The 14,900-nt window shown below is 42.9% G+C and overlaps 1 protein-coding gene across 1 annotated transcript in view; it reads right to left on the bottom strand.

Annotated features, from left to right (window-relative positions):
- The window catches only part of LOC146681980 (NACHT, LRR and PYD domains-containing protein 12-like), a 427,057-nt gene that overhangs the window by 382,131 nt on the left and 30,026 nt on the right, over nt 1–14,900 (bottom strand). The window lies entirely within an intron of this gene.

Here is a 14,900-nt window from a genome sequence, read left to right as displayed (position 1 = left end):
TCATCATCTGTTCAGAGCTGAAGAAGGTTCAGAATGTAGAAGTTTAGAAAATGGAAACTCCAAACAGCTGAAGCCAACAGGAAGCAGCTTCAAACAAACACAACAAGAGAAAAAACTCTGAATGTTTCACATTAAAGTCGTACATTTCTAACAAGAGTATTTTAAAGACAGCGTCACTGATGATCATCTTCTGCCCAGTAAAACTTTGGTTTTCCTCATGTGAGTGTTAATGATGCACAAAGACTGTGAGTGCAAAGAGGGAGCGAGGAGGATGACAGAGAGATGGTACAGGAGCATCAACAACATTAAAGTCTGGCGATTAAATGCCTCACTCCTAAATGACTGGCAGTTTTGTGAGTTCATACACACTGAACTAAATACTTACTTGGAGTTGAACACAACTCCGAAAATATCGCCTTTAACTCTCTGGGATTGCACCAAGGCATACATTAGAGGTCGCATAATATAATTTGCAAGTGCCAGGAAGAAAAGAAAAGAGGCTAGGCGGTGTGAATTGGAGGCCAAAATAAAACACCTAGAGCAACAACACAAAAAAGCACAGACAGCCAATTTGCTTTCCGATCTTAAAATGTTACGTAGTGAGCTTAATAGTTTAATAAACGAGAAAATTGAGGGCAATTTCAGATTCACTAAACAAAAGTACTATGAACAGGGTAGTAGGGCAAGTAGATTGCTGGCAATAAGACTCAGGAAACAGCAAACTTGTAATATGGTCCAAAAGTTGAAGTCAGATCAAACCCTAATTACTAAACCAAATCAAATTGCAAGTTGCTTTGCCAATTTTTTCGAGTCATTATATAAAAATTCAGATACATGTAAAGATAACAATACACTATCTGATTTCTTAGAAAAGATCAATTTAAAAACACTGTCAGAGTCTGTAGCAAAGGAGTTAGATGAACCAATTCGACAACAAGAAATTTTACAGGTGATTTCAAACCTTAAAACTAAAAACAGTCCTGGCCCTGATGGTTTTATTAACAAATTCTATAAAAAAACTTAAGGACAAAGTCGCACCCTTATTACTGAAAGCTTACCACTGCGCTCTGGAGACTGGGACTATGGTGCCGTCCTGGAACGATGCTACAATTGTCGTAATCCATAAAGAGGGCAAGGACCCCACAAACTGTCAATCATACAGGCCAGTCTCATTACTTAATACTGATTCACACATTCTCACCACGATTTTAGCCAAAAGAGTTAGTAAAATTATTACACAGGTTATAAATCCAGATCAAACGGGGTTCATTGCAGGAAGGCACCATGGGGACAATGTTCGTAGATTGTTGAACTTAATGTCCTTGTACAAGACCAAACAAGAAGAAACAATGATTCTGTCTCTTGATGCGCAAAAAGCATTCGACAGGGTTTCCTGGCAGTACTTGGGCCAAACACTTGAAAGATTCAAATTTGGGCCAAACTTAATTAAGAGGATACAGATTCTTTATTCCAACCCAATGGCGGCTGTACGGGTAAATGGAACAATATCAGCCAGATTTCCACTGGAACGTGGGTGTAGACAAGGATGCTCACTGTCGCCCCTGCTGTTCGATATAAGTATTGAGCCTCTGGCGCAGTTGATTAAAGCCCATCAAAGCCCTCCTCAACAACAAGAAGAGGGCTTTCAGAGGGGGCAATAAAGAGGAGGTGAGGAAGGTCCAGGTGTTACTAAAGGACAAGATCAGAGAGGCTAAGGACAATTACAGAAGGAAGCTGGAGTGGAAACTCCAGCAGAACAGCATGAGAGAGGTGTGGAGGGGCATGAAGACCATCACTGGATTCAGGCCAACCAACAGCAGGGGAGCTGAGGGAGGTGAGAATAGAGCCAACGAGTTGAATCTGTTTTTCTGTTTTTTTGGGGGGGGGTTTTGCCTGTCCCGTTTGGCTCTTTTGCCATCAGAATTGTTGTCTAAAGGCAAAGAAAGATGCCCAACGGATTTACTTTACCAAATTGACCATCCCAGCCTTGCCGTAATGGTCCATTTGATTCACCTTTTATTGTTTATTTTATTTTCACTTGCTGAATACGGGACAGACTTGACTGGGGGAAAGAAGGGGAGAAAGAAAGAGGGAAAGAGAAACAGCTGAGAAGAGGGACGGGGGAGAAGGGCAAAAAACAAAAACCAACAGAATGGGCAGAAAAAAAAATGCATATATCAATCACCTGGATCACCTGTTGAGAAAGAAAAAAGAGAACAAGCAGAAGAAAACAAGAGTAATAGAATAAACAACATCACAATGATATATGGGAATATGACAGTAAATACTAAATATTAAACATTATTGTGCAGCACATAAGATCAACAGAACACAGTGTGCTTTGAGGTAGGAGCCAAAAAGGGTGTAGTTTGTGGGTGTGATCACCCGTGTGTACACCTGTGAGCATGGACGCGCTTGTTTTTAAAAGGTTCCTTCATGTAATGATCTGCTAGAGGGTGTGGGGGGGGCCACAGCCCCATCCTCCAGGGCATGAAGCAGGTATGGAGGAGATCAAAACTCCAGACATCCAGAGGCCCCCAGAACACAAGAGACCAAGGAAGACCAACAGAGGGGCAGCCGCGCCACTGTCCCAGAAAGAGCTGAGGAGAGTCCCAGATGAGGGCTCACCCAGCAGCCGCGGAGCAGAAGCCAGGGGGGGTTGCAGTGACGCGCCCGTGAGCTCCGCCGGCAGCCAGCTGTGCCTGAGTGACCGAGCCCCAGGCCGAGAGGTCGGGGGCACCCCACCTCCGAAGTGGCCCGAGCGAGCCCCAAGCTCCAGGCCCCGATAAGCGGCCGCCAAAGAGTGAGCCGGTGTGTACCTTGACGCCCACCCCCGGACACAAAGAACCACCAACGCGAATCTGTTTTTCAATAGATTCGACACCACAGTGTCTGCTCACACCCCCACAACCTCACCTGTAGTCAGTCTGGAATCCAGAGCCACACCACTGCGCCAGCCTCTCTCTTCACATGGCGCTGTTGCCTCCTGTGAGATTCCTGACACCCCTCCCCCACCCATCACCTTCACTCAATACCAGGTTGAGATGCAAATGAGGAGACTTCACTCAGGCAAGTCTGCTGGACCAGACGGAGTGAGTCCCCTTGTCCTCAAGACCTGTGTCCCCCAGCTGTGTGGAGTCTTTCATAAACTGTTTATGCTGAGTCTGAGTCTGCAGAGGGTCCCAGTGATGTGGAAGACATCATGCCTCGTCCCTGTACCAAAGACGCCTCGTCCCAGTGGCCCCCAGGATTACAGGCCCGTGGCACTGACCTCCCACATCATGAAGACCCTGGAAAGGCTCATCCTGGACCAGCTGCGACCCATAGTAAGACCACATCTGGATCCCCTTCAGTTCGCTTATCAGCCTCGTCTCGGAACTGAGGACGCCATCATCTACCTGCTCAATCGTATCTACACCCATCTGGACCAGCCGGCGAACACTGTGAGGGTCATGTTTTTTGACTTTTCTAGTGCTTTCAACACCATCAGGCCGACCCTCCTGGGCGATAAGTTAGCAGCAATGCAGGTGGATGCTTCTCTGGTGTCCTGGATTGTTGATTACCTGACAGGAAGACCACAATATGTACGTCTCCCACAGTGTGTGTCTGACAAGGTAATCAGCAACACAGGGGCACCACAGGGGACTGTCCTCTCCCCCTTCCTCTTCACCCTCTACACCACAGACTTCAGCCACTGCACAGAGACCTGCCATCTTCAGAAGTTTTCTGATGACTCTGCGGTGGTTGGATGTATCAGCAGGGATGATGAGACAGAGTACCGGGCTGTGGTCGACTCCTTTGTCACGTGGTGTGAGCAGAATCATCTGCAGCTCAACGTGGCAAAGACCAAGGAACTGATCGTGGACTTCAGGAAGACCGGGAAACACTTGACCCCTGTTTCAATCCAGGGGGACAGTGTTGACATTGTGGAGGACTATAAATACCTTGGAGTACACATTGACAATAAACTGGACTGGGCTAAAAACACCACAGCACTTTACAGGAAGGGCCAGAGTCGTCTCTATTTTTTGAGGCGACTGAGGTCCTTCAACATCTGCCAGAAAATGCTGAGGATTTTCTATGAGTCTGTTGTGGCCAGTGCGATCCTCTATGCTGTTGCATGCTGGGGGAGCAGGCTGAGGGTAGCAGATGCCAACAGACTTAATAAACTAATCCGTAAGGCCAGTAATGCTGTGGGGATGGAGCTGGACTCCCTCAAGGTGGTGTCGGAGAGGCGGATGCTGTCCAAGATAAAGACAATGTTGGATAACACCTCCCACCCACTCCATGACATGCTGGTCAGTCACAGGAGCACGTTCAGTGAGAGACTGAGATTACCGAAAAGCACCACTGAACGACACAGGAAATCTTTCCTGCCTGTGGCTCCCTGTACAACGTATCCACTTAACACACTGTTTACTGCTACAACTACACGTTTCTTTTCCAGCTATTTATTAATGAGTGACTTTATATATATATATATATATATATATATATATATATATGTATTAGGGGTGCAACGATATTCGTATCGATATTGAACCGTTCGATACAGTGCTTTCGGTTCGGTACACATATGTATCGAACAATACAAAATTTGTAATTTATTTTATCAACTTTCTTTCTGACGATGCTGTCTGTGTTGAGCGCTCAGTGAATCTGCGTTTGACTACTCCGCCTAGGCTGCACTTGTCGAGCGCAGATCCACTGAGCGCTCAACACAGACAGCATCGTCAGAAGGAAGAGCGCAGGGCAAGCTAGCGAGACAGAAGTTAAGCTCTCCTTGCAACATGGCAAATTGAACCTCCCCCACCCTCATTCAGATCTGGCGTTTGGAATTATTTTGGTTTTCATGTGACGTATGACCCTGAAGGTAAGTGCGTCATGGAGCTAGTGTGTTAGCGCAGTTAGCTCGTTAACGTGTTGGCCGTCTAGCCCGATGCACGGGGCGATCAGGGGTAGCTCGTTAAAGGAGATTTGCCGTGTTGTGGCGTTAAGGTCATTTCAATGAGATTAACCTGAAAGCACTAGTGGGAACACAACGAATATGACTGCACATTTACTCCGACATCATCCTAGTGCAAAGACAAGTGGAAGCAGACAAAAACAACAAGCACGCATGCTACAAACTTTACCAGAGTCATTTAGACAGCCGTTAGCACATGATTCTCCTTATGGGGACCTGATATGTTTAATATGCTGCTGAGAATATAGCCCAGAAGAAGCGTATAGTATAGCTTTTATTTTGGAAAGAGACATTTCTCTGTAATAAACTCTCTTTTCCAAAGATGAGTGATTCCTCAGTCAGATACAGGGCTCGCAATATCGCTAGCCCGACGTCCTGAGGCTAGCGATTTTTCCAGTCGGGCTACCAAAATCTATCTCTGCCCTGCCCGTCGGGCTATTGTAGGAAGGAAAAATATATGTCAATGCTTTTGCATTCTTTCGGAAATGTAGCTGGGTAATTATGTCATTGGCATTGTTTTTTGCTTTCACTTTGCAATCGCGCGAACTGTGTGTAGAGAGCGACAGCACTGATTGGTGAGTGGTGATAATTTGTGCACCAATTCCTCTGACATCGTCTTATTAATCGTTAGCTTACTATGCAAACATGACAAGTGAAATCTCCCGCAGCTTAAACATGTGAGAGGTTGATCGCGCAGAGAATCGCTGAGTGTTATGTGAGTGCGTGTGTAAAAGCAGCAGGATATATATTTTAGTTCTGCTGAGCCAAATAAGACAGGTCAGGGTGAAGAAGTGACAGCCAAAGAAAAGCTTACCACAAAACGGAGAAGTTATGACAAATCAGACTATAAGGCAAAAAGAAAGTGCAGCTTTATGGTTTCATGGACAAAATAAATTCTGTGGCTGCAATATGATGAGCTATATACAGTGGGGCAAAAAAGTATTTAGTCAGCCACCGATTGTGCAAGTTCCCCCACTTAAAATGATGACAGAGGTCAGTAATTTGCACCAGAGGTACACTTCAACTGTGAGAGACAGAATGTGAAAAAAAAATCCATGAATCCACATGATAGGATTTGTAAAGAATTTATTCGTAAATCAGGGTGGAAAATAAGTATTTGGTCAATAACAAAAATATAACTCAATACTTTGTAACATAACCTTTGTTGGCAATAACAGAGGTCAAACGTTTACTATAGGTCTTTACCAGGTTTGCACACACAGTAGCTGGTATTTTGGCCCATTCCTCCATGCAGATCTTCTCGAGAGCAGTGATGTTTTGGGGCTGTCGCCGAGCAACACGGACTTTCAACTCCCGCCACAGATTTTCTATGGGGTTGAGGTCTGGAGACTGGCTAGGCCACTCCAGGACTTTCAAATGCTTCTTACGGAGCCACTCCTTTGTTGCCCAGGCGGTGTGTTTTGGATCATTGTCATGTTGGAAGACCCAGCCTCGTTTCATCTTCAAAGTTTTCACTGATGGAAGGAGGTTTTGGCTCAAAATCTCACGATACATGGCCCCATTCATTCTGTCCTTAACACGGATCAGTCGTCCTGTCCCCTTGGCAGAAAAACAGCCCCATAGCATGATGTTTCCACCCCCATGCTTCACAGTAGGTATGGTGTTCTTGGGATGCAACTCAGTATTCTTCTTCCTCCAAACACGACGAGTTGAGTTTATACCAAAAAGTTCTACTTTGGTTTCATCTGACCACATGACATTCTCCCAATCCTCTGCTGTATCATCCATGTGCTCTCTGGCAAACTTCAGACGGGCCTGGACATGCACTGGCTTCAGCAGCGGAACACGTCTGGCACTGCGGGATTTGATTCCCTGCCGTTGTAGTGTGTTACTGATGGTGACCTTTGTTACTTTGGTCCCAGCTCTCTGCAGGTCATTCACCAGGTCCCCCCGTGTGGTTCTGGGATCTTTGCTCACCGTTCTCATGATCATTTTGACCCCACGGGATGAGATCTTGCGTGGAGCCCCAGATCGAGGGAGATTATCAGTGGTCTTGTATGTCTTCCATTTTCTGATGATTGCTCCCACAGTTGATTTTTTCACACCAAGCTGCTTGCCTATTGTAGATTCACTCTTCCCAGTCTGGTGCAGGTCTACAATACTTTTCCTGGTGTCCTTCGAAAGCTCTTTGGTCTTGGCCATGGCGGAGTTTGGAGTCTGACTGTTTGAGGCTGTGGACAGGTGTCTTTTATACAGATGATGAGTTCAAACAGGTGCCATTCATACAGGTAACGAGTGGGGGACAGAAAAGCTTCTTACAGAAGACGTTACAGGTCTGTGAGAGCCAGAGATTTTCCTTGTTTGAGGTGACCAAATACTTATTTTCCACCCTAATTTACGAATAAATTCTTTACAAATCCTACCATGTGAATTCATGGATTTTTTTTTCACATTCTGTCTCTCACAGTTGAAGTGTATCTCTGGTGCAAATTACTGACCTCTGTCATCATTTTAAGTGGGGGAACTTGCACAATCGGTGGCTGACTAAATACTTTTTTGCCCCACTGTAACCAGGGCTGCACATAAGTGGTCCCCTGGTGCGCATTCGCTGTCAAAATAAAAAACACGCACAAGGGTTAGGGTTAAATTTAAAAACTGTACTTTTGAGTTAAAATATATATTTATAATTTTAATAAATGACAAATTAAAAAGGCATGAACATTTCTTTTTGTATCGAAAAAATATCGAACCGTGACACCAAAGTATCGAACCGAACCGAACCGTGAATTTTGTGTATCGTTGCACCCCTAATATGTATATATTGTACTATTCTTAGTTAGCATATTGTCTGTCTTGTCTTAATGTTGGTTTATGTTGGTTTATAATGGAGCACTGTAACAAAAAAATAATTTCCCCCAGGGATCAATAAAGTATTCTGATTCTGATTAGGGATGAATCAGAATCAGAATCAGAAAGGGTTTTATTGCCAAATGTTGAGCAGGTTTACAACATTAGGAAATTGCTGCGGTGCTTCAGTGCAAACATACTGTCATAAATTACGCTAAAATAGACATTAAAATAAAAATAAGAATAAGAATTAAAAGTGCTAAGTAGATAGATATATACATGAGTGCAGGTGGTGATCAGAACATGAAATTCAGGGCCTTTCAATTAATGGAGAACAGCATAAATTGTCCATCTATGCAGACGATGTACTTTTATACATTTCAAATCCTGCAGTCAGTTTACCTCATTTAAAAGAAATTATTAGTACATACGTTTACCTCTCTGGTTACACAGTTAATATTGACAAAACATTGGCAATGGATATAGGAGGAAACATTTCACTAACATTCAAGGAGCGATGTGGCTTTAAATGGCCAAACGAATGTATCAAGTATTTAGGAATTCAAATTCCTCACTCATTATCAGACTTGTTTAAAGTAAATTATGAAGTTATAGTTGCAAAAATAAAAAAAGATTTAGAGAGATGGACAGTCCTGCCTCTGTCTTTCTTGGGTCGGATCGAGAGTATACGTATGAATGTATTGCCAAGACTTCTAGACCTTTTTCAAATGCTGCCTATTAACATTCCCAACTCTACATTTGATAATTTAGATAAACTTTTTTCCAAATTTATATGGCAAGGCAAACGCCCAAGGATCAAGTTCCAAACATTAAAACTGTCAAAGCTGCAGGGGGGATTGGCTGTTCCAAACCTGAAATATTATTTCTGGGCAGCTCAGATGAGACCCCTGACTGTATGGGTGCGGGATTTGTCTGAAACTCAGTGGCTAAACATTGAGAAGACAATGTGCGAAAGATCATTGGAATCCCTGCTTTGTTCTAACATTTCAATTAAAAATGTGCATATGGGGGAACGGACGAGGGTCACACTAAAGATTTGGCGTAGAATCAAACAATCATTTGGTCTTCCAAAAGAAATTTCAATGTTATCAAGCCTCTCCTCCCTGCAGGGTTTTTCTCCTATTGTGGAAGACTCTGGCTTCAGAGCATGGTCACATAGCGGGCTTCATCAACTTTGTCATGTTGTGAGGAATGGGCACCTGAGCTCATTTGAACAGTTGAGGTCAGTTTCGGCTTCCTTCTTCTGACTTTTTTAGATTTCTGCAGCTAAGAAGCTTTTTGACAAAACATAAAGAATGGAGGCAAGTTTTGGAGCCCTCACCCATTGAGGAAATATTTCTAAAAACATTTCAAAGTAATTCCTCCCCAAAATTAATCACTCATTTTTATAACGCATTTATGAGTTTCAATACAAATGCAACTTTGGATATTAAGGCAAGGTGGGAAGCTGAGACTGGCACTCAAATCTCAGAGGACACCTGGGAAGAGGTGTTCGGTGAAGCCCATCTGGTGACTAATTCTGGGCTGTGGAGAGAATTTAAATAGAAGGTGGTCATGAGATATTTTAGAACCCCAGAGATAATTGCCAAAATGAAGCCTACAAATCCTGACACCTGCTGGCGAAATTGTGGTACTTCTTTAGGAACCCACTCACATATATTCTGGTCATGCCCAAAAATCTGCTCACTTTGGAATGACATATTTAAAGTTCTCAGTACAGTTTTCCAACAACCATTAACAAAGACCAACAGTTAGCCATTTTAGGAGTCTTACCAAAGGGTTTTGCGGGAAACAATAAAACGTATCTCTTAAGAATCTTACAGCAGCACTAAAGTGTATCACTATTAAATGGCTGAATCTTGACCCACCTTCATATAATATGTGGATTGATAAAGCAACATAAATTTACCAGATGGAGGAAATAACATCTGCTCTGCGGATTCAGAGAGAATTGTTTACTGAGCGTTGGCGACCCATACATGCTTTACTGTTTCAATAATTTAGCATAGGTCTGTTTCGTTTTGTCCATTTACGGCTAAGTTTGTCACAAGTTATTTAATATTACATAAAGTTTATGTTTTGTTTTCTTTTTGTTTCTGTTGTTGTCTGTTTGCTTGCTTGGGTTTTGTTTTGCGCTTCCTAATTGCAGTTCTTATTTTAATCTACATTTCTGCATTGCAGTTCCTGTAACTGTCCTACTTGTGAACATTGACAAGTACAAGTTGCAATGTTGTAAATTATAATAAAAATTGAGTTAAAAAAAAAAAGAACATTAAAGTCGTACATTTCTCATAAAAACAGGACAAAGACTTGAAAAAGTCGTGTTTTTCCTTCCAGGAACCACATGGCTTCACTTTTAAAGGTGAAGTGTGACAGAAATGGACATATTTGAAGTCCAACACCTTTTTCCAGTCACATTATTAAAGCAGACAAACTACAAGCTCATTTTCATTCCAACAAGTCATCTTCTGACCTGGACTAACAACACTGGTCTCTATGTGCAGCTGGCTGTGAGACCAGTGCTCAGGGAGCGTCTACAAAGTGCAACACTGAAAGAACATCACACACTCATTTGCTTGCAGCACTTTCACACAAACATCTACTGTCATTATTGTCACCAAACTCTGTGGATCCTTTATTGCAAATTCAAATGGGATCAAATGGTCAGACAAAAGAGGGTTATGAGGAAATATGATGAAATGTTGTGTATTAGCAGCAACTTATTGAATCTTTTTCCTCAGAAACCAAACAAAATGATTGACAAACATGTTTTTACAAACTCAGTGTTGGACTTGGATCAGCAGGATAAGCTGATGTTTAAAGGCATTTGAGTCTCGCTGTATGAGAGTCCAGTTCTTACTCAATATTTATGGATGATGTTCTTTCAGTGTTGCACTTTGTCGACGCTCCCTGAGCCTCACAGCCAGCTGCACATGGACCAGCTGACATTACCCAGCATTAGAGGCGGCTGTAAAAAATTCATGTTCCCATTTAAATGGTTTTAATTTGAATAAAACGATGTTGATTCATTCAATCCTGAATCGATGTTTAATATAAATGTATTTTGCCAGAATCTCAGGTTAAAGCTCACAAACTATTTCAACAAGCAGCAAACAGCTAAAACAGTAAATGAGAGCAGCTAAACACACAAAGATGGAAACACAGAGCGTGGATCGTTCACTCGACGGCACGTACACGGACACGCCGTCGGGGCTGAAAGTGGACAGCTCACAGATCCTGAAGCTGCAGGTTTCATCTGTCTCCAACCAAAACTGAGTGAAGCAGCAGCAAAAGAAGATCCAAACTCTGCTTCACGTTTGATCAATATGCTCATGAATTCTCTCTGACTTTGGCTGTTCCTGCCTGCACAGCTCTCTCTCTCTCAGTGTACTCCAAGAACAGCTTCAAACATCTGTTTCTGCATCATTCACTGTTTATTAGCCACCAGTCTGCTGTTGTGTTCAGTGCTGTCGGCCTCTGACAGTAAAGCCTCATTTCTGCTGTTCCATGGAAACTTTTTAAAATGATGACAGATTACAAACTCTCAGCTGTGTCTGTAATCAAACCTCTGTAACTTTGCTTCACTTCAGCAGCATCAGCTCATGTTCACATGTTGCTTCATGGTTTGCTTCAGTTTTTGATCGACTGCAGAATATTTTGAAGGTTATCTGCTATAAAAAGCCAGAAGAGGAAAATCTGCTTCATGTGTTTCTGTTTGATCCTCAGTGACTTTGACACAAAGGCCTCTGCTGTGATGATCACACCTCTGATCAAGTCTCACAGTGTCACAACTGATAAATGATCAGAGTTAGAATATTTCTGACTGTCTGCTGTGTGCCGTGACCTTTGACCTGCTAAAGACAGTCAGCTGTGGATTATTCATTGTTGTGTCTGATACTTAGAACTGTGAGGAAGAAGCTACACAGTTAATCAGGGTCCCCTCTCTCTGAATCAGGAAAGGTGGGCAGGCCGCGTGTGGGCCGCGGGCCATACGTTGAGTATCACTGTTTGAAATGTGAACATTGTTCTGCTGCAGTCAATGGACTAAACCAGAGAAGAAGAAAACAGACTTTACCATGAAGATCCTCAGTGTGGATCAGTATAATATCAGCCTGATGTCTGCAGTTTAGTGTCAGCACAACTTTCACATCATATTCATCTCAGCACAACTAAAACATGCTGACTGACCTCAGAGTTTCAAGTTTACATCCTGGACTCTCCAGGAAACCACACAGATGCTTCACTCCTGGATCCTGCAGGTTGTTGTTGTCGCTCAGGTCCAGCTGTCTCAGATGGGAGGGGTTGGACTTCAGTGCTGCTGCCAGATAATCACAGCTGATCTCTGACAAACCACAGTCCTTCAATCTGTATAAAGAATGAAAGATGTAAGTTTATTAGACAAAGAGCTTGAAATCATTCAGTGTTTCATCATCTGTTCAGAGCTGAAGAAGGTTCAGAATGTAGAAGTTTAGAAAATGGAAACTCCAAACAGCTGAAGCCAACAGGAAGCAGCTTCAAACAAACACAACAAGAGAAAAAACTCTGAATGTTTCACATTAAAGTCGTACATTTCTCATAAAAACAGGACAAAGACTTGAAAAAGTCGTGTTTTTCCTTCCAGGAACCACATGGCTTCACTTTTAAAGGTGAAGTGTGACAGAAATGGACATATTTGAAGTCCAACACCTTTTTCCAGTCACATTATTAAAGCAGACAAACTACAAGCTCATTTTCATTCCAACAAGTCATCTTCTGACCTGGACTAACAACACTGGTCTCTATGTGCAGCTGGCTGTGAGACCAGTGCTCAGGGAGCGTCTACAAAGTGCAACACTGAAAGAACATCACACACTCATTTGCTTCCAGCACTTTCACACAAACATCTACTGTCATTATTGTCACCAAACTCTGTGGATCCTTTATTGCAAATTCAAATGGGATCAAATGGTCAGACAAAAGAGGGTTATGAGGAAATATGATGAAATGTTGTGTATTAGCAGCAAGTTATTGAATCATTTTCCTCAGAAACCAAACAAAATGATTGACAAACATGTTTTTACAAACTCAGTGTTGGACTTGGATCAGCAGGATAAGCTGATGTTTAAAGGCATTTGAGTCTCGCTGTATGAGAGTCCAGTTCTTACTCAATATTAATCAAAGCTCTGTAACTTTGCTTCACTTCAGCAGCATCAGCTCATGTTCACATGTTGATTCATGGTTTTCATGGTTGATTCACCTCATTTTTTAAAAAATGACCTCTGACAGGAAAGTCTCATTTCTGCTGCTCAACACTGAAGAAATGTAAACTTTCAAAACGATGACAAATTGGAAAACACAGAGCTGTGTCTCTTTTTTTTTGTGTGTCCCATTTGGATCTTTAGCCATCAGAATTGTTGTCTTAACGCCAAGAAAGATGCCAAGCGGATTTATTTTACCAAGTGGATCATCATGGCCTTTCCATATTGGTCCATTTGATTGACCTTTATTATAATTATGAATTTATTTTATTTTCGGTTGCTACAAACGGGACAGACACGACTGGGGGACAGGACAGGGAGAGAGAATGAAAGAAAGAGAGGGAGAGAAAGAAAACCAAAGGGGAGAAGAGACGGTGAGAAGGGGGGGAAGAAAAAAAGAAAAACAAACAAAACACCTGGATCACCTGTATGGAGAAAAAAAAACAGAAGAGAAAGCAAACAACATAATAAAAACAGCACCATCACAATAAACTAGCTAGTAGTAGATAACAGTAGATACTAAATAATAAACGATATTGTGCAGCACGCAAGATAGACGGCGCACAATGTGCTTAGAGGCAGCAGCCATAAAGGTGTAGTCCGCGTCTGTGAACACCCGTGTGTACACCTGTGTGCACACCTGTGTGGATCAGCATGCTTGTATTCCAAAGGTTTCTCCATGTAACGATCTGCTAGGGAGTGTGGGGAGCCATAGCCCCGTCCCCCAGGGTATGAAGCAGGTATGGAGGAGATCCAGGCCCCAGATATCCAGAGGCCCCAGAGTACAAGGACCCGAGGAGGACCACCAAAAGGGGGGGAATCGCCAATCGGCCACCAGGAGTGAGCCGGTACATACATGAGCGCCCAGCCCCAGACGACAAGGACCACCAACACACCAACGTCTGAGGGCATCAGCCACCGGCAGGGAGTGTGGTGAGGGGAGATAGGCCTCCGTACTTTGGAGGGCCTGAGATGTACCCAGAGAGGTGGAGTCTAAGACCCAACCTGACACATAGACAGGCGCACGCGGACACAAACGTGCATTCCCACCCCATATGCACAACCAAATACTCGGCACTCACCCAACGTGTAGACAGACACAAATAGAAACTGCACAGACCGTCGCACTCCCCAAACATACTCTATATCCCAAGTCCAGGTACCCCCGCCCTCAGAGGGGCAAGCCGCACCTAAACCCAGGAGATGTAACCCTTCTCTCTGGGGCGGAGGCAAGCGGACCACCTCTTTGATTAGAGCTGTGTCTCTAGTCAAAGCAGAGATGGAACGATGCCACTTTTTATGTCCGATATCGATATGAATCCAATATAGTCGATTTTATAATCAAACGTTTTTTTAATATCTTGCTGCATTTTGTATAAGTTCATACTCAAGTTTAAAAATCTAAACACTAAAGCTGTTCAGTTATACCTGTCTGCAAAAACACACTGCAGCCAAAACATTAGACAATACTGATCTTTGTATTTTGATGCGGACGTCAAAAACTCTTTGGTTGTGAATAAAAGAAGTGCAACATCAGCACAAAATAATGTTTCTATTGAACAACTAACACAAACAGGTTGTAGAATGGAGCCTTTTATACTCACAGCTGAACAGAAACAACATCCAGAGAGGAAAACAGTGCAAATAACTGCAAACAGGCTTCATGACACTCATGTTTGATCAGGATGGATGTCAGTGTGAGCTGTTTCTATCACATTTAACCTCACAATCAATTTGGTCTCATTTCTATACAAAACTTAACACAAGTATGAAAAAAGTGTTTTTGATTGTTTTGTTTTTTGAACCATGAAACTGTTTAACAACACAGTTTGATTCAAAGTCAAACTTGAGTCTGTCCATCGTTCGGT

Source organism: Copadichromis virginalis, linkage group LG23 (assembly GCF_057382275.1).
Source record: "Copadichromis virginalis isolate Kocher_CV1m ecotype Utaka linkage group LG23, C_Virginalis_male_GT1.1, whole genome shotgun sequence".
In the NCBI taxonomy this organism is placed as follows: Eukaryota; Metazoa; Chordata; class Actinopteri; order Cichliformes; family Cichlidae; genus Copadichromis; species Copadichromis virginalis.
The sequence above is the reverse complement of the archived record's forward strand: the minus strand, read 5'-3'. Positions and strand labels throughout refer to the sequence as shown.